The sequence below is a fragment of the Lissotriton helveticus genome, chromosome 11 (genome assembly GCF_964261635.1).
Source record: "Lissotriton helveticus chromosome 11, aLisHel1.1, whole genome shotgun sequence".
NCBI classification, from domain to species: domain Eukaryota; kingdom Metazoa; phylum Chordata; class Amphibia; order Caudata; family Salamandridae; genus Lissotriton; species Lissotriton helveticus.
In genome coordinates, this window is record NC_136072.1 from 650,435,340 (window position 1) to 650,459,038 (window position 23,699).

The 23,699-nt window shown below is 47.5% G+C and overlaps 1 protein-coding gene across 1 annotated transcript in view; it reads right to left on the reverse strand.

Moving 5' to 3' along the window:
• Positions 1 to 5,728, reverse strand: part of LOC144791733 (thiamine transporter 2-like) — a 577,930-nt gene extending 572,202 nt beyond the window's left edge. The window contains exon 1 of the mRNA XM_078666500.1: positions 5,552 to 5,728. The gene's annotated coding sequence lies outside the window, so the exon portion shown is untranslated. The remainder of the gene's footprint in view (positions 1 to 5,551) is intronic.
• Between the last annotated feature and the right edge of the window lie 17,971 nt (positions 5,729 to 23,699).

Genomic DNA, 23,699 nt, shown 5'->3' on the forward strand with positions numbered 1-23,699 from the left:
AGTTGAGGAGACATTTATTAACTGGATGAGGGCCTTTTCTGTGTTCAGTGCCATTACTGCTGAAAGGTCACCCAATTTACAAGCAGAAATGGCCTGCTACCAGAGCAGGATTGCCATGTGGAGCGAGAAACAAGTGGGGGACGGGTGGAAGGAATATGACATTTCATTCAGGAAAGCTAAATAATTCAATCCCTCTTTAACATGGGATATGGTGGATTCCCTGCCATGGTACAACCAGATAACTGGGGGGTCAGCAGCGATGGGGGCAACTGGTGCACAAAAAATATACCCGTCCAAGCCCCAACAGCCCTTTCGGCATGCGCAAGGAAGTGAGGTACCAGGAAAGGGTAAGGGTTGGGGGATAAAAAGGGTGTATGTTGGGATTTCAACAAACGGTCCTGCACTAGGGCAGCGGGCACATGTAAGTTTAAACACGCCTGTGCCTTGTGTAGGCACCCCTCACACCCCGAGACTTCCTACACATTTATTGGTGGCAACCAGGGGACCAGTGGGAGAAGGAAACCTGAATAGACAAGAGGGGGGTTTAGTATCACACACTCCCATTGATGTCATGGCAATGATTCCCTGGCTGAACAGATACCCAGATCACGCAGCGGCTAAACTACTTCAGGAGGGATTTTCTCAGGGTTTCAGGATACCGGCAGGAGGGTACACAGGTAAGAATGAGTGTAGGAACCAACTGTCTGTAAAGCATAACCCAGGTGTAGTGGCTGCGAAAATTGAGAAAGAATTACGTCTGGGTAGGATAGCAGGACCCTATGATGAGGTGCCAGTGCTCAACTTTGTTTGTTCCCCACTTGGTGTTGTCCCCAAAAAAGAGAAAGGCGAGTATAGACTCATTCATAATCTCTCAGCCCCAAGGGGGGCATCCTTGAATGATGCTATAGATGAGAATGTCTGCAGTGTAAAATTTGCCTCTTTTGACCAAGCAGTGGAGTTTCTTAGGGGCCTGGGTCTAGGGGCATTGATGGACAAGTCTGACATGGAGTCTGCATTTCATCTTCTCCCGGTGCATCAGGGTGATCACCACCTTCTGGGTTTCAAGTTTGATGGGAAGTATTACATGGACAAATGCATGCCTATGGGTTGTTCTATCTCTTATGCCTATTTTGAGACGTTCAGTTCCTTCTTGGAATGGGTAATGAGGCAGGCAACCGGGCATCAACAGGTCATGCACTACCTGGATGACTTTCTCTTCCTTGGCACGGCTGGGTCTCAGGAGTGTGCGCGGGCACTGCAGGAATTTTGCGTGCTCATGCGGGCTCTTGGGGCCCCGCTGGCGCCAGGGAAAACAGTGGGGCCAGCTACTTGCTTGGAATTTCTGGGCATTGAAATAGACACTGTGGAGGGTTGTTTCAGGCCCCCAAAGGAGAAGGTGACAAAATTCAAGGCGGCACTACGCGCGTGCCTGGCCAGAGTGAAGGTCTCTTTACAACAGCTCCAGGAAACAGTGGGCCAATTGAATTTCACGTTGAGAGTGATACCAATGGCTCGCCCCTTTTCTCGCTCAATTGCGCAGGCGATGAAAGGTCTGCGAGAAAAACACCACCGCACTAGACTGTCACTTGAGGTTCGCCAGGACATGCAAATATGGATGGCATTCCTGGAGGGCTTCAATGGCAGGGTTGTGTGGTCCGGCCCCCCCACTACTTCAGCAGAGTTAGGTTTATGGACTGATGCTGCTGGAAGTGTTGGGTTTGGTGCCATCCTTGGAAACAAGTGGGTCACCTACAGGTGGCCGGACGAATGGGTGTACAGTGAGTTGACAACAAACATTGGCTTTCTGGAGCTGTTCCCCATATGGGTTGCATTAATGGTCTGGCCGGAACATCTGCGCAACAAATCAGTGATATTCTGGTCAGACAACATGACGGTGGTGGATTGTATTAATCAGCAAGCGGCACGCTGTAGGTTCATACTCCGCCTCTTGAAGGAGATTGTGTTGAGATGCTTGAAATTGAATGTTATATTCAGGGCAAAACATGTGCCAGGTGTCCTTAATAATGCAGCGGATGCACTCTCTCGCCAAAAAATGCAGGTATTCAGGGAACATCCTCCAACAGCAGGGCCTACACCGACACACTTCCCGTCAGCACTCTGGCAGATTGGTGCCCCAAATTACAGGACCTCGTGGCTGCTAGCTTAGCCCCCAAGACAAGGACAGCGTATGAAGGGGCGTTTGGTTCATATTGTACTTTCTTGGGGCGAGACTGGGAATCCAAATGGGCTCTGGAGAATAGTTTTGCAGATTATCTGGGTAGATTGCACCAGGAGGGTCGCTCAGTGGCAACAGCTAACAGGCATAGGGCAGCTGTCTCCTTCTACGCACAGGCAAAGGGAGTAAAAGACCCAACTAATAGCTTTGTGGTGCGTAAGGGTTTGAGGGGTTGGCGCCGCCTACAGGGCAGCACAGCTGACACTAGGAAACCAATATGCTTGGGGAGGTTGACGGCATTATTGCCTGCATTGCATGACATCTGTAGTTCAGACTGGGAGATACAAGATTCATCGGCGACTCATCACGGCGTGGACAATCAGGAACACAGGACGCGGTCAGGCAGGGTTTGGATTGTTGGTTATTCATATGTGAATCGTGTTAAACATGTCTTTTTTACAGGCAAGGGTAGAAGGGAGCTAGAGCACAAAGGATTGTCCATCTCCTTCTTTGGGAGGGGGGGTCTCTGCCTCAGCCAATTTCGGGGATTCTTTGCAGAGTTGGTCGCCTAACATGCAACACCACCGGCGGTGGTAATTCTTCACCTGGGAGGGAATGACCTTGCTAGACTGGTTAGAAGGGTCCTCCTGGAAGAGATCATCTCAGCAGCGGGTTGGGTGAGGAGGGTTTTCCCTGACTGCACTGTAGTTTGGTCTCAGCTGATACCGCGGCTGCAGTGGCGTGGGGGTGATTCCGTCAGGGCATTGAATCACTCGGTAAAGAGGATCAATACCAAGTTAGAAAAACTTTTCCAAACCACGCACTTACAGACCATCCCACATGGGACCATTTGGGGGGATGATTTGTACTTACAAGATGGGGTCCATTTGACTGAGGCAGGGAATGCAATACGGTGCGATAATATCCTAGCTTGGTTGAAGGGCTTTGTGAGGTAGGGATGACCTTCAGGCAGGAGTTGTGGGGGGGCCAGATCGTTGGGAAACAATGCTGGCCTGTGGCGGTAAGGTCATGATCGGTGAGCAGCAATTTAAGGTCCTAGGGGGGGCGTCACCATCCACGGAGGGGGCGGCCCAGGGGGAGGGGCCACTGGTCCCTCCAAGAACTTCTGGGGCAGGAATATCCGCTAGCTGCTTTAAATGCGGGGGAGGGAGTCACGCTTTCCTTAGGCCAGTAGCCACCCCGCACATACATCATGACGTCAGCAAATGACGCAGAGTGTAAGGGCCCTCCTTGTTGGTTAAATGGAGTTCACAATTCCGACGGGGTAGGCGGTCCCCTGTCACGCATGCGCACCTGTAGGTAAGGGCGTGGTTAGTGGGACTTGACACTGGTTAGCGACCTTGCTGTCGGGCCAGAAATGTTAGAATGCAAAATTCAGGCAGGATGTTAGATTCGGATAGGAAACACGCTGTATTAGACTTTCGTTAAGGTTAGCCTTTGATACTTGTCTTCAATACTGTAATCTAATGTCATGAATTTTGTTTTTCTAACATATTGATGTAATGTTGATATTCATACTTTTATTGTTTTGTATAATAAATACGGCTGGGGGGTCCCTGAGCCCCCGCCTTCCAAAGACAACTTGCTTATGTCAATCCTTCAAGGTGTGGTGTGGGAAGCTGGGAGGGGCGGGAAGCCAGTCACGGACCATGTTCCTTTTATTTGATCTTTCAAGATCCCATGTTATGAGTGGGTTTAGAATGCTTTGATGAATGTTGGTCAATTGTTTATGAATAGTGTTTAGCATTTTCAAGACTGAACATTTTCGGAACTTGAAAAAAATGTTTGACATACTGTAATACAGTTTTTTCAAAAACCCACAGATCTGGGATGATTTCCAACATAGCAAGCATGTAAATATAAAACTAGAAAGAAATGATTTGCTAGAACTTGTTTATTAGCTAAAGACAAAAATCACTGCTCGTGCTTTCTATGGTGTACTGTCCTCTTTAAGAGTGGATGAGTTGGAAGGTGTAGCACATAAATGTTCCTCTAAGGTTGGGATTGCTGTAAATTCATTCGAAATTGAACACGCATTTACAAAGCTTCCATGTTGATGTGCGTTAGACTCAAATTACAGCAATTTAAAATAGTTAGTATGCTAATCCCAAGATAAGATATCCAAGTGGAAGGGCAAAGGGTTTTTTAAATGCCCACGTTATCAGAGCGACGATGCTGATGTGCACATATCTGATAAATGCTCCATGTTGTATGATTACTGGTTAGAAATTGACAGATAGGCTGAACGTTTCCATGGAGCTTAACATTAATGATGTTCTGTTGAGCATGGAGTTGAGCACTGCTCAGTGAAATATGGGAATTGGTTTCATTGGGATCGTAAATGCTAGACTTTGTACTACACGAGCATGGAAAAGTAAACACCCAACCTCAGTGGGTAACTGGTTGATACTTATATGTCACTTTTAGGAAATGGAAGCTGTCATTCTAAACGTTGAAGCGAAAATGGGACAAAAAACTTTTATGTATGATTGGATTTCTTTTCCTTGTGCGTGTCTCCTGTTAAAGATGTACTCAATTAAACTATGCGATTTAATCCAGTGTTTTAATGGCATGTGCGATTTATGAATCATGAAAATATATTTCATTAATTGATCTGTAACACTTTACAACGTTCAACCATCCTAATAAAAAAATACGTTTCATAAAAAGGGTTTGTCAATGCGTGTGTGCCACGGATAAACATATCCGTGAACACCTGTCTGTGCATGGGTGTGTGTGCCTCTGTGTGTCTGTGTGTGCCTGACTTATTGTGCTAGCCCTCCTGCGGCACGTGCTTTGCCCCTTCAAAGCAGTAGATGGTTGTAGTTTGCTAACAGTATTTAGTGACTAGTAAGTGAATAATTGACGAGGCAAATATTTCAAAAGAAATTTAAAATGTATGATTTTAACTTACCAGTGAAGAATATATTAAGTATGTCAATTCTAAATATTTATATCAATTGTACAAAGAATGTTTCTTCCTAGTGTAGGTGTCACTGGTATAGTAAGGGTTCACTGGGTCCTAAAGCAATCAGGAAGAATGACCCAAATAATTGTGCTTTAATGCCCCCTTCAGATTATTCAGCCCTGGTGTCACTGCACCTGCTGCGTTCCTGATAGCTACGCCAGTTACCATTTGACATTCATCCTCTGGAAGGTTCAAACAGAGTTATGGGTAAAGAGTGTGGCAACCACAGTCCCATAGACAGTTCTACAGAAATGACATCACAGGGAGAAACCATCATTCAGTTAAAAAAAAAAACATGTTTTAATAACACATGCTGCTGAAAAACCAGTGTTAGTTTTTTCGCTGACTGTCGAGTAATTAATTTGCCGTCGTGAAAATGTACGTACCTCTGCTCTGTGTTATGTCGTCCTGTTTCTGCGCATCTGTTTACCACACATCACGCTGTGTAACAAGCTCTGTCTCGGGAAGATCTCCAAGTAAATATTTCAGCAGACCACTCGCTTTCATCTCCCTTCTGTCACACAATTCACTCACACGAAACTCCAGCTATCTTTTCCGCCACCTCCCTCTTTTTATTAACTCTTTAATGCCTAACATATCTTAATTTGTGCAGCTCGTGATTACAGGCCAAGACCTTTCTTCATTGACCTCAAACAACTCCTCTTGGCTTGCTCCCCGTTGGCATAACAACGGAATAAGTAAAGCAAGGGTCAAGAAAGCCAACGACTGTGACTGAATATCTGATTACCAGAACTCATTAACATAACACACCCAAATATCATAGCTTACAGTATTCAGCACTATCCTGACAAGTCGTAAAACCAATGCCACCCTCCTCTAGGGTTTGAGAGTTGGTTTCCGTGGGTCCGGTGTGCCAAATTCACCACCAGCAACTTCACAATAGGAATTTCTAAAAAACTGTACCTGTGCAGAATATTTTTTGTGTATGTCACTTGAGGTTTGCATGGACAGCCTTTCTTCGAAGATTTTTTAACTCAAAGTGTGTTAAAAAAAAGAGGGGCCTGTTTTTTTTTAATAAAACCTTTTATTGGATTTTACATTTCAGGTATGACATACAGCAAGCATTGGCATCTGTGATACATTATACTGAGCAAGAGCGGATAGTATACATAGTGGTAGTGAAGGAACTTATCGTGGAGTGGTATTTGGAGATGAGGAAGAGTGTATCAGGAGTTGTTAAGGATACAATTGGTGGAATAGGAACCACAGTTCAGTGACTTATACAGCAGTCTCCATGTCCATTCCTCTCGTGACTGATGCCATGAAATGATAATCCAAGTTCTAACTGGGGCCATAGGCCTCTAGACCAGGGGAAATACAGGGTTGGAGGGGGAGGGGGAGGGCTGCATGGGGTCGAACAGGATGAGGAGTCAAACTGGAGATGGTGCTTGTCAGCGTCGCTGAGTACGGATTACGTGTTGTCTGCAAGCCAATGTCGCACCATCAGAATGGGAGCCTAATGGGGGGCTGCTGGGGTGAGGGGGGAACGCACACAGACTGGTGCGGCATCGCGGGAAACTGGTGCCGCTCATGGGTCCTGTGCCGGGGTAGTACTTGCCGTGTGCGCTTGCTGGAACGCGTGAAGGAGTGTCGCCCACTCCAGGGAGACTGGTTGGCGACGTATGCCGCGGGCCTCCTCTGAGCGAATAAGGTCTTCCTCGGCTGCTGCCCATTTCTTCACTGCCCCCTACCAAGCTGCCAGAGGGGGCCCTCCGTCGCACGCCAGTGCATCGCTATGCTACGCTTAACTAACAATATGACCAGGAGCGCAAATTTGGTCTCTACCTTCTTGCGCTTATTACGCTTGAAAATGCCTAGGGTGCAAGCTTCCCATGTATGAAGATCCACGAGGCCAGTAACTGCGCGCAGGACTGTCGCCCAGAGGGTTTGTAGTCTGGGGCATGTCCAAAACATGTGAATGAATGGGGCGTCTGGTGTATTACAGCGGGGGCATTCAAAGTGGGAGGTCGGCTAAAAACGTTTGAGTCGTGCCGGTGTGAGGTAAGCGCGGTGCAAAATGTTAAATTGAACATTTTTGAAGCGTTGGTTGCGGGAAACTTTTTTATGGTGTTCTAGGGCCTTCCGCCGTTCCCCATCATGAAGGTTGGGTCCTATATCCTCCTCCCAGCTGAGCCGTAGAGTCGATAGGGATACCCTAACATCAATATGGATTGTAGTTTCAAGAGATAAGATGGATCATCCACATTAGGGCCGTAAAAAGAAGCACATACAACCTCAATATTATTTAACAACATTTTAACAACTATCCATCTTCCAGAGGAGTCTGTATGTACCCCCCTAATTGTTACTGAGGTGCCTTGTTTCACTAATATAGCTACTCCTCTATTATGTGTTGTCTGCTGTGAAACCTCAAAGTCTTTTATCCATTTGACCTTAGAGAATATAGATCGACTTTCAACTGCACTCAAATGGGTCTCCTGTAGTAGAAAGATCTGAGCACTTGATATTTCCAATTGTTTTAGAATAAGTCTCCGTCTACGGGGACACCGCATTCCATTCACATTCCAAGTGATAAAAATGGTTTGTTTACTCCCTATACTTTGTTCTCCCATCACTCTTTCTATTCCCTAACAGGCTTAATTCCTTAACTCTAGTGAGATGAGTATTTTTTTTATTTTATCCCTATGCCCCCCCCCCGGTGCTCGCCCTGTCCCCCCTCCCCACACGAACTCCCCCTGTGCCCTAACCCCCCATGAGGAACCCTCCCTTCCAATAGGCGAGCCTAATAGGCTGAGCTCCCTCTCCTGGATGCAGTTTTCTTTTCAATTAATTTTATAGTGTTCTGTCATTCACCGGTCTTTATGTTACGGTTTTACCACATATCACCAATCGGGCATACTGAGTCCTATATAGAAATATATAATGGGAAAGACCTAACTACAAGTAGAGAGAAACTAATACAAAGATCAGAGAAAAAGAGAACTTCTGTCCACAACCTATACACCTTTCACCACCTACTCTTTGCCTTTTGTACTCTGTTCTTCCCTGGTTCTCAAAATTAAATCATCAGCTTCTTCCCCTGTTTTTACCAAATGCATGTGATTAGTCCACATTACCCATAAATGAGCCGGGAACTTTAGTTGTGCCTTGACCCCCAAACCATTCAATTCATCCAGTCTTTTCCCCAGCTCCCACTGTCTAGTGGCAGTCACATGAGAAATATCAGACCTTATTTGAAAATGAAACGGGTTAGAGCTGTTGAATGCAATTATTTTTTCTTTCAGTGCTGATAGGAGAATCTGCTCCTTTACAGTGTAGGTCAAGAAATTTACCAACATTTTTCTTGGCTTTTGTTTAGCAAGATTTCTTCGAAAGGGGCATCGATGCACCCTCTGTATTTCCTGAGTTAAATCGACCGCCTCGTCCCCCTTCAAAACAGTCCCCTTGAGCATTGATATCACAAAGCCCTTCAGATCGGCTCCTTCCATTGCCTCTGGTACATTGAGTATTTTTAAATTGTTCCGTCTAGAATGATTCTCTAACCTCTCAATGTCCTCTTTTAAACTCAGTTTTGTACACTCAACTTTGCAACTACTTCATCCGTGGAGCGAACCGAATCCCTTATAAGTGGTAGTTGTTTCTCCAGTGTTTCAGTCCTTAATGTTACATCGTCTAGCCTTTTTGCTAGGGCCTCACAGGAGGCCTGAATGGCTGCCTGATTTGCTTCAGAGGTCGAAAACCGGCTAGCCAACTCAGACTGATTGTTCTCAGAAACCGTAAACCTATTTGATATTTCCTCCTTCATAGTCAGAAGGATATCTGCCAGTGTTGAAGATGTCACATCCGTTTTAGTGGCAACTGACTCACTAGTACAAATCCGCGCTAAACTCCCCTGCAGCTCAGGCCTTTCATGCTTTTTGGGAGACTGGTGACTGAGATGAGGTATATCCCCCTCTTCTGTGTTACCATCTATCAGCACAGAGTATTTGTTAGAGAGAGTCATATCTGGATGTATAGACAGATTGTCTGAATTGACTGTCTCAGTCTCGTCTACATCCACTTCATCCGCCCCTTCAATTGCAACTACTCTGTTTGTCTCATTATTTACAGGGACTTCCACGGAGACTTTTGCAGGTTTCCTCTTATTCTCACTGCCCCCCTTAGCGGGGGAATGTTTCTTTTGCTCTGCCCCTATTCCCTGCTTTGTGGCATTCATTTGGGGGGTTGAGGCCAATGGTGGTGAGGGTGTCTGTATTTTTGAGGGCTTTAGTGGTTTGGATGTTGTCTGAGAGGTACTAGAAGTCATTACTTTATAGTAAGTTTTCAGTGAAGGGGTGACCTTGGTATATAGGGGGACGTCTTTCTTAGTTCTAGTCTTCCTTTTTGGCGTTCTTGTTCTTGCCACAGCTTCTTCTGGACAGTTGTCCGGGCTATCAATTTTTCCCCTACCTTGCCTAGCTTGCCTAGCTAGCCTATTGCTCGACCTTACAGTAGAAATCGGCGGGGACAGTCTCATAGGGTATCCTGAGTTTTCTTGCCGGGCATCACGTATTAACCTTGCCCTCAGTGCATACCTGTTGACTCGTACACCACAGTTTTGTGCCTGGGCAGCGCCTCCCTTCTGCCCCACAGATTCCACTGTCTCTTCCACAGGTTCCACTGCCTCAGGTTTTATTTGGTCATACACCCCCCACTCATTGGCCCCCTCTGAGCATACAATTGCATCATCCATCCATTCCACTTTCTGTAATAATGCAGTGGCAACAAACTTATCCGATGTTTTCAGTTTAGACAACTCCACTAACTTGAATAGACCAGCTCGATCAGCCCGATCAGCCCTCTCCGAAAGGTGCCTTAAGATATCGTTCCTGTGATGCCTCTCTACAGTAGCAGTTATTTGTTTTACAGCTGTAAATTCTATCTGCACACAAAACTCTGTACTCACTCTAAAAACGCTGATTGGTAAACTTGCATCAACAGCGCTGAACGTACCCCCCTCCATATTGATGTTAGAGGCACCACCTTATATCTTGGGAGGGGGTTTTAATGTACTATTAGACCCCATTAAAGATAGGTCCAATTTGAGCAAATACGTAGGGGCAACAAAGATACGGCGTGCACTACGCAATATGATCCATGATCTCGATTTGGAGGATGTATTGAGAGCTAAGCATGGTTCACTACAGGGACATACATTTTATAGTAAGAGGTCTAAACATGCCTCTAGGATAGATTATATGTTCACAGATAGGCATTCAATTAATGACATCAAGAAGGTAGAAGTGATGCCTAGTCTCTTTTCAGATCATGCTCCTATACAGTTAGTGTTTGTGAAAAGTGCAATACAGACGCAGTCTAGATGGACATTAAAGAGGGCTATTTTGTCCAGTCCAGAGACTATACAATCGATACAAGCATTTACCTCAGAATTTTTTACATTTAATATGGGGTCTACCACTCCTGATAATGTTTGGGATTCTTATAAGGCAGGGCTTAGAGGGAAGCTCCATGCATTAGTTTGTGCTAAGAACAAAATGGATGTGAGGGAACTAAGGGAAATTGAGAACAGAATAGGTCAGCTAGAGCAAGATAGGATCAATGTGCACAGTAGCGAGCATGAAAGACTTCTTTAGATCGAAATGGATTTAGAATCAGCTAAGCAATTGTATAGAGGGCGCTTAGATGCTAAGTGCAAAGCCCAGTGGGATGTAAGTAGGATGGATAATTTTGAATATGGGGAAAAGGCATGAGCATTACTAGCATGGAAATCAAGATCTGACCGTGCTAGGAATGACATCAAGGAGTTAATAATCAATAATAATGGGGTTACATCAAGGAACATTGAGGATATGCAAAGTTGCCTTCTTTCTCTATTTTCAAATTTGTATAAAGATGAGGTGAAGCCGTCCATCGAAGCCATACGCACTTGGCTGAGTAATAAGAACCTGCCAAAATTGTCTGAGGAGGGAAGAAATAGTTTGGATGCCCCCATTACTGCAGAAGAAATATTAGTACAGATTAAGAAGTTAAAAAACAAAAAAGCTGCCGGGACAGATGCACTTCCTAACGAGATATATAAATATCTAACAGACGATCTATGTTCAATATTAGAAACTATTTTCAACTCAATCTACTCACTTACAGGCATGGTCCCAAATTCATGGAAGGAAGCTATAATAGTCTTGATTTTGAAGCCTGGGAAGGATCCCCAAAGAGCGGATTCATATAGACCAATCTCCCTGCTAAATACAGATTATAAAATCTTTATGGGCATTCTGGCAGGGAGATTGGCCAAATTAACATCTAAATTAATCCATGAAGATCAGAAGGGCTTTGTGGCTGGTAGAAACATTGAAGATCAAATACACCTTCTGCTGGGAAACATCGACCTTGCAGTGGGAAAATCTGAACCCTTGGCTGTGGTAGCCCTCGACGCAGCCAAGGCGTTTGACAAAGTTTGTTGGAAATACCTTTGAGAAGTCCTAGAGGTAATGGGGTTTGGCCCACTATTTATAAATACGCTTAAAAGCTGCTATAGAGGTGCCTCTGCCAGGATCCTTCTAAATGGAGCATTAACATCAGCGTTTCACATTCAGCAGGAACCAGACAGGGGTGCCCCATCTCCCCGTTGCTGTTCAATTTATATATTGAACCTTTGGCTCAGGCGATTAGGCTCGACACTGTTATAACACCTTTTCAGTCTGGGCAGTATATCTCCAAGTTGGCCCTCTATGCGGATGATCTAGTTCTATACACAAGCGACCCAGTAACAGCTATCCCTCGTATTGAGGAATTGACAGCAGAGTTCGGTGCACTGTCCGGGTATATGGCGAATAGATCGAAAACCGAGGTCATGTGTTGCAACATAGATCATTGGTTAGGAGTGGAGAGTGTGGAGTTCAGGTACCTGGGGATCTACATTGTGAGAGAATTAGATCAGATTCCAAAGATAAATCTGGATAGAACCACTAAAGAAATAGACCGTCTGTTTAGTAGATGGAGGAACCTCCCATTGACAATCTATGGGAAAGTGAATTTAGTTAAAATGGTTATTCTGCCCAAGCTTTCATACTTATTTTCAACTATACCGTTACTATTCCCTAAGAAGGATGTAAAAAAAAGACAGAGTAAAATTGGGAGTTTCGTGTGGGGAGATAAAGGGATACGACTAACTTGGAAAAAACTTAGAAGAAGGTTGTTAAAGGGCGGGCTAGCCCTCCCCGATATTAATCTCTATGTTGTGGCTTTTCAGTTCAAGAGTCTCCGCATGCTTCTCACCAGACCTGATGATTCATCTTGGGGTAAATTGTTGCAAGAAATGGTGAGAGTAGAAGGGAGGAATGATGAATTTTTGTATAAGTTTGGCTCTCCAAAATACTTCAAAAGGGTCCGCCTGAAGATATTAAAAACGGCTTTGGAGGTATGGTACAGAGTAAGGGTAGTCTGTGGGATTGGATACTTTTCAGCTTCATCTCCAATCTGGGACTCGCCTGGCACCCCCGACTGTCTAAATGATGTTCTGGACATGCCCATAAAAAGAGCCGAAATTTTGAGGTGGAATGAGTTAATGGATGAGGAGGGGGTACACCCATGGGAATATCTGAGGGCGAAGGTAGGGAACGATCTATCAAGGTTCAAATATCTCCAATTAGTGTCCTGGCATACAGCTGAACGGGAGGAGACGGGGAGCAATGAGGTAGTTGAAAGGCTTAGCCAATCCCCCACATTGATACCAAAAGAAATCTCAACATGGTATAAACATTTAGTAGAGGGAGTAGACATGGGAATACCACCGGCAGAGGGGATTTGGAACAACACTGTATTGGCACTGCAGGCAGAGGACATGCTTGAACCATCTTTGAAGCTCTTATATAAATATATAAAGCCTGCCTGTCTGAAGAAGAATCACTTTTTTTGTGATTAATAGGCTTTACTACACCCCCTACAAAATCGGGACATTTGCCCCTATCCCCCCACCAAAATGCCCAAGCTGTCAGGAACTAATGGCTAATGACATCCACATGTTTATTAATTGCAAAGAGCTGGATCAATACTGGAAGGAGATAGGACAGGTTTTGTCGGGACTTTTCAGTACTACAATTAAAGTAAACTCCTCACTTGTTATTTTTGGAGATGATGAACGCCTCTACCAGCAAGCTACATGTCAGGAAAAAGGGCTTCTCCTATATTTGATACTGTTGGCAAGGAGGGAAATATGTAAAAGATGGAAAGATCGCCTTCCCCCGAGCAGTGAGGACTGGCTAAAAGCATCATTCAGCATGGCTCGACTGGAATACGAAAGGGCAGAGGAGAAGCTGTCTAACATCTGGCACCCTTAAATGAGGTGGGGTAGAAACTTAAGAATGATTCGGTCACTCCAATGATTACACCATGTCCCCGTTACTAAGGGGGATGAGGCCTGGTGACCCAAGTAAAGCGTGGTCAGCTTGGCAGCGCACAGTGAGAGAGCATAGCTGTAAATGTTCCACAAAGACTTGACACGGTGAGATGAGGAGTAAAAAAAAAAAAAAAAAAAAAAAAAGATCGGGATACCTGGGTGAGTTCAATGAGGGACTTGTAAATCCACGTGATATGGTGTCTGCCCACCCCTAGGTGAAGGATTGTGTGCAAGACTGGGTGAGTGGCGGGTTCCCTGCTTCAAAGATCCCACGTGCGTCTACAGTCCGCCACCAGCCGCCGATGCCGCAGGAATTGGCCAGCCGGGAGCCCTCTATCCTCGACCATTACCACGAACGGGGCCAGTTGACCCTCGGTAAATAAGGCCTCCATCTCAGTGAGCTGGAGGTCAGTCCAGACTTGGAGCTCCCTCGCGGTGTAGAATTCGCTCCCCTCTGGGAGGTCCGCCAAGAGGAGTAGTGGGGAATACACTGGCGCCCCCTTGGACATGCAGTGGACTCGATTCATGCAGGATCTAGCGACCTGGACCAGCATTGGATAAGTCGGGTTGGGCCGTGTACCCGGGAGTAGTAGGCGCGTCAGCTCTGGGACCGTCAGCCGCCCACCCAGGGTTTTAGTTTCAGACAAATGCCGCTGCACCGTCCTGCGAGATAGCCACTGCAGCTGCGCCACCAGAAAGTAGGCTTCGAAGGACGGGGCCCCCAACCCCCCACTGTTGCAAGGCAGCTGCAGGATCGACACGCCCACTCTGCTGCGGCCCCGTCCCCAGACCAGGGATATTAGTAACGAGTTCAACTTACGAAGGAAGGACCTCGGCGAGAGTACTGGGATATTAGCAAAGTAGTAAAGCAGACTGGGCACCATCATCATTTTGGACAGGGCTACCCTCCTGATGGGAGCCAGGGGTAGCGTTCTCCAGAAGCCCACTTGACCTTTAAGGTTCCGAAGGGCACGGACATGATTTCCCTCCAAGAGGTCCTTGGGCTCATGGTAGAGTCTGATACCCAAGTATCGCGGGGGTCCCCCGTCCATGTTAGAGAGGCTGCCCCTAGACAAACTTCTCGGGGTTGGAAGTTCAGGTGCAAGGGGTAGAGAGAGGATATCTCCCAGTTCACTCGTAGCCCCGCAGCCCTTTCGAAGTCTGAGAGTGTGGTGCAGATAGTTGTAAGGTCCGCAGTGAAGTCTCTGATATAGATGAGGAGGTCATCCGCATAAAGGGAGACGCAATGCATGCGTTCCCCTATTGGGATCCCCCAGTGGTGGCCCACCTCCCGTAGTCGGGCCGCCAGCGGCTCTATAGCGATGGCAAAAATGGCGGGGGACAGGGGGCAACCCTGGCGTGTCCCACGCATAATTGGTATGGGAGGGGAGACCGAGCGGCCTATTCGTACCCTAGTGGAGATGTCGGAATATAATAACCGTGTACATGCAATGAAGTACGGTCCTACTCCCACCTTCCGCAGGACCTCGAAGAGATATTGCAATGCCAGGGTATCAAATGCCTTCTCGAGGTCCAGGACTAGACAGGCTGCCCACGGGAACGGATCTCTGACCCCATCCTGGACCTGGAACAAGCGGCGCAGATTCTGAGAGGTGTTTCTCCCGGGGACGAATCCACTCTGATCCAGGTGGATCAGCCGGGGAAGAATGTCTGCCAATCTGTCTGCCAGTATTCGCCCTAGGATTTTGCAGTCCGTGGTCAGCAGGGTGATGGGCCGGTAGGAAGTGCAAAGCAGCGGGTCCCGTTCTGGTTTGGGGAACGTCACAAGGAGGGATTCCCACATGGATTGGGGAAGTAGGTCTATCTCTAGCGCCTCTTGGAAGACCGTGTCAAGATGGGGGGCCAGCTGTTGGGAGAACGTGGCATAGATCTCCACCGGAAAACCGTTGTGGCCCGGTGCTTTGTTACCAGCCAGACGGCGTATGGCGAGTCTGATCTCCGCCGCCGTAATCGGAACATCGAGTGACGTATGCTCCTCGTCCGTAAGTTGGATGAGAGCGTCTGTGCTTAGTAGGTGCTGGATGTGGACCCCCCTATCTTGGGTTGCCTCCCTGTATAACAGTGTATAGTAGTCATAAAAGGCAGACATAATATCCGCTTGTGTGTAAACTATATCCCCCGTGGCGCTGCGATGCCCGTGATCGGTGGCGTTTGAGTGTCCTGACAGAGGAGCCATGCTAGCAGAGCGCCCGCGCGATCCCCCTCCTTGTGGGCTCTAGTAGTGTATGCTAGAAAGTTATAGCGCCGGAGGTCCGCGCAGGCCTCCTCATATTTGGTTTTGGCTTCTGCCAGTTGTGTGGGGGGAATCCCCTGCCTATCATCTGCTTTAGATAAGTGCGCTACTAGCTGTTCCGCCGCGCGCACCGCCCTTTCTAAGGTCTGTTTCACTCCCGTGATTTGCCGGATGCACGCCCCCTGTAAGACCACTTTAAAAGCATCCCATTCTAGGGACCGAGACGCCGCGGTGGGAAACATCCTTTACAACGCAACTTTTACCACGCAGTGCCTTTACGACGCAACTTTTACAACGCAAACCATTACAACGCATTGCGCTGGGGGGCGCTCTAGGATAGGGAATACGTTTAATTTACTATCCAACACCTTCCCTAGTGTCCACGGGGACTGGAGTTGGAATAGTAAATTAAACTATTCACTATCCAGCTCCCCAAAGCGCTATGCGTTGTAAAGGTTTGCGTTGTAAAAACCGCGTTGTAAAGGCATGCGTGGTAAAAGCATGCGTTGTAATGTCATACATCCCGCCGCGTTGCCCCTGTTTTCTGCAAAGAAGTGGCGAATGGTGCCTGTTCATTTTTGAATACGGGATCCAGAAGGCAGTCCCTGGGGAGGCGCCATGTAGGGATCAGCGGTGTGGGTGTGGGTGGGCGCCACGAGAGGGATACTGTGTGCGCGTCATGATCCGACACAACCCTGACCAAATAATCAGTGTGTGTAATGCGCGGCAGGAGAGATTGTGCACATAAAAAACGGTCCAACCGGACCCGTAAATTGTGTGGTATCGAGTGGAAAGAATATAATTTGGTGGTCGGTGGACATGACGCCAAGCATCCGTGAGGGACCAGTGGGCCACCCAGGCTCGGAAGGCTGTGTGCATGTGGGCCGGGGAGCGTTTTGGGGGGGATGGGACCTATCTAATGCCAAGTCTAAGGAACAGTTGTATTCCCCTCCCAGTACCCACGGGGTCTGTGTGTATCCTGCTAAGGTATTCGTCAGGGTAGCCCAGAACGGTGTTTGATCAGGCCCTCCAGGAGGACATAGCAGCCCTCGGGGTCCACCCGCCTGCTAAGTTCACGGAAGGGGACTACAGGCCGAATCCAGATTAGTGTGCCCCTTGCAAAGGCAGAGTATGTGGTCCCGCAGAGCATGCCGCGCCATTTCTTCTGGAGTCTACCCAGTTCCTCCCTGGTGAGATGTGTCTCCTGAAGGGTTATAATCTGCGCCTGCTGTCGCTTAATATACGCATATATCGCATAGCGCTTCCTGTGAGAGGTAATGGGTATCAGGGTAAGGGCACTAAGAACTGGGGTCGGGAAACTATCCTAATACAGGGGACCTATCGCCGAGAGCGATACGTCCACACCAGCCCTCCGTAATGAGGAGAGCATCAACGAACAATTAACATCCATGGGGTGGTGGTGTGTGCATGGGAGGGTGGTCCGTGGCGGGCTATGTAGGATTAATGAGCGTCATGGACCTCTGAGAGGTGTATAGCAATGTAGTGTGCGTGCCCGAAGTGAGTTATATTCATGTAGGGGGGTCCTTGACTTATCCAGGGAGGGTGAGGCCCCTTCTGTGGATGCGTACTGCCAGTGATCAGAGGCACTGCGGGGCTGAGAGACATCTCCTAGTATGTCTGTGTGTCCCATTAACTGATGAAATCTGCCGCCTGGGGAGTCACTCGAGGCAGGGTGACCGAGTCTCCCTTGGATGACGTGCCGTCGCTGTCGTCCTCTCCTGCAGAAGAGAATAGTCGGGGGGCCCCATACAGGTCGTCCGACCGTGGCGAGGCCTGCAGCGATGAGATTGTTTGGAGAACTTCCCTGTGTTCCTGCATTATGCGTTCCAGGTCGGCAGAGTCGATTTGAGGCTGCGTGCTCGAGGTGGTTTATCAGCGCGTTTCCTGGTTTGACTGCGTTTCCTGGGCCGTGGCGCCCTGCGTCTCTGTCCAGGTTCTGGCCCAGGCCTTGGCATTCGTGGGCAGTGCACCTCCACCCAATCCCTCGCCTCCTCTGCACACGTGAAAAACAATGTGGAGTCATTGTAAATGATGCGAAGCCTGGCTGGGAACAGCAGGGAGTATTGAACGTCATTTGCCCTGAGGCACCGCTTTACTTCCAGAAAGAGCGACCTCTGCTGCTGCACTGCCCTGGCGTAGTCCGGGAAGACCATTACTTGTTTGTCATCGACTCCGAGGGGACCAGATCATCTTGCGGCCCTGAGCACTGCGTCCCGGTCCTTGAAATGCAGGAATTTAGCCAACATTGGGCGCGGCGGCGCTCCGGGAGGTGGCTGACACGCCGGCACCCGGTGGGCACGCTCAATGGAGAAGAATGCAGACCGGTCTGCTTCCGGGTTGAAGGATTTCATCCATGCTTCCATACGGCCCACCGGGTCTTGCCTTTCCACTCCCTCCGGCAGGCCTAGAACCCGGATGTTGCAGCGCCGAGAACGCCCCTCCAGGTCAACCATGCGCACCTCTATGGTGGACAGGCAAGTCAGTACATCCCCGATCGTCTGCTGGTGGTCTCTCACCATCGGTTGCAGATCCGCTATGATCTTCCTCCCGTCGGCGACCTTGTCCGTCAGTTTCCGGTGGTCATCTTTGACAAGGCTGAGGTCCATGGCTAGAGCGCCCAGCCGTTCCTCCGTAGATACGCGGGATTGTTCGATGGCGCGGCAAGGACGCGGTTTAGCTTGTCCGAGATTGACTGGTCCGGGGGGGAGGGAGACGACGTGGCACCCATCTGGTGATGTGGCATATTTTCTGGCGCAGTCCGTGGAACCACAGTGGTCTGCGTATACCTAGGTTTCCCCATTGCACGATTGAAATAGTCTGTGTGGCGCTGGGGTCGCGTGCGGCAAAGGCCAGGCAGGCTCTGTACAGGGCGGCTCCGTCCTCTGACCGAAGCCACGGATGGTTCCGGACCCCCGTTGCTGCTGTCAGTGGAGGTGCCCGCTTCAGCGTCTTAACTGCGGGATCCGGGGACGGCCACCGCTTCTCACCCCCGCTCTGCACTGAACGCCAGAAATGCACCCTATAAGATCCCGTCTGCTAGGGGGTCAACGCAGCACCTCTCCTGCACGCAGGGGCTCCAGCGACGAGTAGGGTGAACACACTGCCGGGAATGATCCCCTTCAGTCTCTTTGGGCGTGCCTGCTTGATGGTGAGCTGCCGGGGGGATGATGGAGCCCCGGACTGGGTGGACGGCAGCGAGCTAAGCTGACATTTTAAGGTCAGGCACAAAACTGTTGGGGCCTCAGTGATGGGCAGGTGTGCGGCGCCACCCCTGGCATACAGCGACCCCTGGGGGGGAGCCCTCTTCTACTCACAGTCTGCATGGGCCCTCTGCCCCCAGCACCTCCGGACCGTCTCCGGGGGATCGCTGCTGATGCCGGGCGCCACGATGGAGTCAGGCAGTCTCGGCTCCAAGGGCGCTCCCTGTGAATTGTGGCATGGGCAAAAGGCTGATCAGTGCCCCTCAGCCGTCTCCCGATAGCGCGATGCACATTCACGGCCCCTTCCAGCCGTGCGCGAGCCGGGACACTCGCGGGGCGCCTCCCGCTGTGTCCAAATGGTGGGGGCTGTCGGGACTTGTCCGCCGGTCTATGGGGCGCAGCAGCGCCGCTCACACCCAGGTCAGCTGCCAATGACAGAGGTTGCCGTGATGCCCACGCAGCCAAGGATTGCGGGATTCAGAGCCAGTCACGCCAGGTGCACGGCCACCGGAACGTCCCAGCCTCCGGACGTTAGGCCGAGGGGTGTGCGGCCGCCATGTTGTCGCCGCGTCGCTGGTGGCACTGTCCGCTCCGATTTCGGCCCAAAATTCACTTTGTTGCGGTGCCGGCCCCGCGCCCCCGAAGTCAGCAGGGGAATGGCTGGACGGAGCGCCCGCCGAGGTGCCTCAGCAATGCACGTCCACCATGATGGCCTGCTTGGCCATGCCCCCAAAAAGAGGGGTCTGATGGAGCGGAACAAGCATGTTCTAGATCTGCACTAGAATCTGGAGTCAATGCTACTTTTTCTCAGCATGAGGGCATGGACGGGAGAGAAATGTATTACCTATGTCAACCGGTGCAATTCCAGTTCTCTAGGCCCATAATAACCACAGACTGCTAAATAAGGTTAATTAATTTATTACAAAGTCAAAAACATTTGAACATACAGACACTTTAAGGCAAGAGTATAGAAGTACATTGGAACCAACATAAAGGCAAATCTACGAATAAGGTTGAGATAGTGCAACATGCAAAAGACATTTAATTCAAGAAACAGGAGAGAAAAGATCAAGAAACAGGAATTCAAATTCCCCTGCATGGAGGGTTGATGGAGATAAAGCATTAATCCATCCATGCACTAGCACTAACATGTAATTCCTATTTAAGCATTTTCTGGGGCAGGACAGATTAAGGGTCCGATTACGATGCGGTTAGGAAATCTTCAGTTCAAATCGGTTTGGAAAACGTTTCCGACTGACTCGTATATGATACATCGGGATGCTTCCAGATATGATTTGGTTGGACTCCCATTGACTTCTTTGGGAGCCTTTGTTCCTAACCACATCATTATCTGGCCCTCATCGGGAAGACACGTTCCCGATCCGATTCGGAAGTACAAATGGCGTTAGTAGGCCTTCCTAACCGCATCCTAATCGGGCCTTAGGTGGTAATGCTTTCCTAATCACATCGTAATTGGGCCCTAAGGTGTCAGCGTGTGGAGTCTTCCTAGGAAGTCTCTCCACTTCAGTTGGGTTGAGTAGCATAAAGCTACTGAGACAGAGCTCGTTCTAAGATGCTCTCTCTCCAAAAGGCAGAGAAGGAGTGGGGCTCTTTCCCTACTTGCAATACTCCCAAATCACAGGTGTCTTTTCATGAGGTGATTGCTCCCAAGCAGTAACACGATAACCTTGATTTCCAGGCCTTCTCTGGTGTGAAAATACAACAGTTCTCATTATTTGCATTAGCTCCCAATGTATCCTCTTCTCTCCTTGCCTATCTCCTAAAACAAAGATAATAAAGAGGAGACTTCTTCCACCTGCAAAATCAAAGTGAGAAAGAACAACATCTAACATGCATATGAAATTCAACTATTAATTCTAATCCGAGAGCTTCCAGGGAAAAATGCATTTCAGGCCCAGAAAATTCAGCTAACATAAAAGAAATGGAACATGAGCTTTTTGAAGTTATATAGCAATTGAGACACATACAGCTAATATGTTCAATTGCATATGAAACAACATGATTAATAAGCACATTCAATAATACAATGATTGTCAATTGCACAACACTAGTGTTTCATTTGATATTTTCTGCTGGTTACATTCAACTATTCACGTATTCTACATTTTGGCCAAAACACATCACGTTCATGTTATTACATTACAAGATCCTAACACTTAGGTTAACAAGACAAACGATTATATGAGGAAGCAGTCTATGCATGTGATTATTTTGCACCAATACTAATTAAAATGGATTTTGCGCTACATCAGACCTGTTGTACTAAGGATTTTTGTAATTACAAATACTGCAATTATCAAAATTCCAGGGTTTATGACTGAAGAATTGCCTTTTTATTTTATACTAACCCCATTATAAAATTCAGTAAAGCCTTTCCAAATCACGAAATGAGTTTTGCACCTCACTCCGAATGACAAATAGGTGAGAGCGTGAAAGAGCCATTGCCTTCCATTTTACGATTTTCATTGACATGTATCAATGATTTGCAACACAGCGGCAGGAATTGCCAACACAAAACATTGAAAAGTTAGGAGTCCTCAAAGTAAGTGGTAACCGTTTCACAGAGGAATGCTGTCCCTATTGGGTAGCTTCCTCTTTGGAAATTGTGTAGGAGTCATTGGTGGGAGAAGGCAGTGGAGAAAGGAACCACTAAGTGCTAGACGGGTTTCTTCCCAAATAACAAAACCTTTCATTTTTTTAAGTTGTTCTTACAAGAAACAGCAGCGGCTTTAAAAAAGCTCTTTGCGTTTGTTATCATTATTTGTAACCTATCTTTTTGTACATTGGACCAAAATGCCAACTTTTAATTTGCTTTAAAACAACTGGAACTCAGGGGATCCAAATTGATGGATAAAGCCTACTGTTTCTTCCAGGGCTCCATCCCTGCATTCACAGCCAATCATTAGGAGTTGCATAAGGACTCTTGCCTCGTAAATATAAATGAGACAAGAGTTTTGTAACTGCCTGTAAATGGACGTTTTTCAATCTAGTCAAATAGTAAACAAGTTGCTACACAAAATGAAGGTCGGGTCATAAGGCAGTTTGCGTGCAAAAAATAAGCATTATATATTGAAGCAAAAGGCCCAATTTCCTAAAAGTGAACAATTGCAAAATGGGTGAGTTATGCCTTTTCGTGGTTGTAAATAACATTTGTTTAACTCATTTGCAAGCATGTCCTGTAGGTACATGAGTTCTTTATTCATGTCAAGCATATGTAACTAGATCTCACAAAAAGCTGACTTACACCTTTGTTCCTGACTGCACGTGTGCACAGTCTGCATACCTTGAACCAGAAAATCTGAGAAAATGCTGAATTATGTTTTGATTTAATTGTCATTTAACGTACATTGTCCCATCACTTGTGTTTATTTCCTGCACAACATCTGATGAAACTGATAAAATGCATGTTTTTCCACAGTTTTGGCAGGTAGCAGGCAGCACTATTTCCTGAATATTTTAGGTGTGACTTGGATTTTAGGAAAAGCACACTTAGAATCTTTTTTACCCCTACTAAGTTAAGACTGAGGGCCTGATTTAGAGATGGGTTTTCAATCGGACCGCCAAACCCATGGTGGCAGTCCCTGGACCGTCAGACTAGCGGTCCACCCGCTGTATTAGGAATACAGCTGTGGTACAGCCACAAGCCTGCCACCGCAACCGCCAGGTATCATGGATCTCTAATATTCTGGCGGTGCTGCTGTGGCACCTCTGAGCATATTAGGAGTTTCCTCACTGCGACAGTTATTATGGCAGTGAGGCCACCATGAAAACTGTGGGTTTGAGGAAACAAAGGGGGCCCTTTAGGGACTCTTGTTGATCAGGGCTATGGTGTGCCTGCATGCAGTCACCCCCTTTCCTGCACGGCAAGGACTTTACTGTTCATGCCGTGCAGGATTGGGCTTTGGCATTCTCATTGCCTTGCCTTGATGGCGCGGGATTACCAGCTCAGTTTACCATACTCACCAGGGCCCATAAACATTCACAACTTAATCCAAAGAGGGACAAGACAAGGGTGTCCGCTTTCACCCTTGCTCTTTGATTTATATATGGAATCATTTGCAGAGAAGATCAGACAAGACCAAGACATCCTACCCTTTAAACATAACAACTGGGTTAAAAAAGTCGCTTTATATGCCGACGATCTGATGCTGTACACTTCTGACCCTATCAAATCAATCCCTCTTATATACAAAGCAGCAGAGATGTTTGGTCAAGTCTCTGGATATCTGATCAACCAATCTAAATCAGAATGTATGTGCCGGAATATAACCCGCGCAAACTCCATTCCAATTTTGAAACACCAAATTAGATATCTGGGAATTCAAATTACGCAGGACATAAATCAACTTTCGGAAAAAAATCTGCAAAAAATTGAGAAAGAAATCGCGGAATCCCTAAAAAGCTGGTTATTTCTTCCTCTGACCTTAATCGGAAGAATCAATATAGTAAAAATGATGCTGCTACCCAAACTAATATATATATTCCAGAATATTCCACTTACTTTCAAAGAAGCCAGACTAACTAAAATCCAAGCTAAATGGAACTCCTTTATTTGGGCTTCAAAAGGCATAAGGATTTCCTGGAAAAAGCTCCGTAGAAAGAAAAGCAAGGGTGGTCTATGCGCACCAGATCTGAGAGTATATGCCCGGACCTTATTA